Source organism: Penaeus monodon, chromosome 32 (assembly GCF_015228065.2).
Source record: "Penaeus monodon isolate SGIC_2016 chromosome 32, NSTDA_Pmon_1, whole genome shotgun sequence".
Taxonomy (NCBI): domain Eukaryota; kingdom Metazoa; phylum Arthropoda; class Malacostraca; order Decapoda; family Penaeidae; genus Penaeus; species Penaeus monodon.
The window spans coordinates 19889450-19889797 of NC_051417.1; positions in this window are offsets into that span (position 1 = coordinate 19889450).

Here is a 348-nt window from a genome sequence, read left to right on the forward strand (position 1 = left end):
CAATTTACGTGATAATGAATTTGCCATTTTAACTATTTTCTCTTAATTACACAATCAACATATAATCACGCTTTGTATTACTACTATTACTGTTCATCATCATAATAATTATCTCTTACTGATTATCTCTTGCAATCCTTATTTGCGTTCATCACCTGATTACATGTGCCTATTCAGGTCACTATCGCCAGCTGGATGTGGAAAGTTTTATCTTAATTCTGAGAAAAGATATCATCCATACAGATATTCAATGCTTTCAATATCGTTCCATCTTTTGCTAACTCCACTTGGTTTGTGATCCCCTGTAGTAAATAAAACAACGAAGGGAAGAGAAAGAAAGCCCACGAA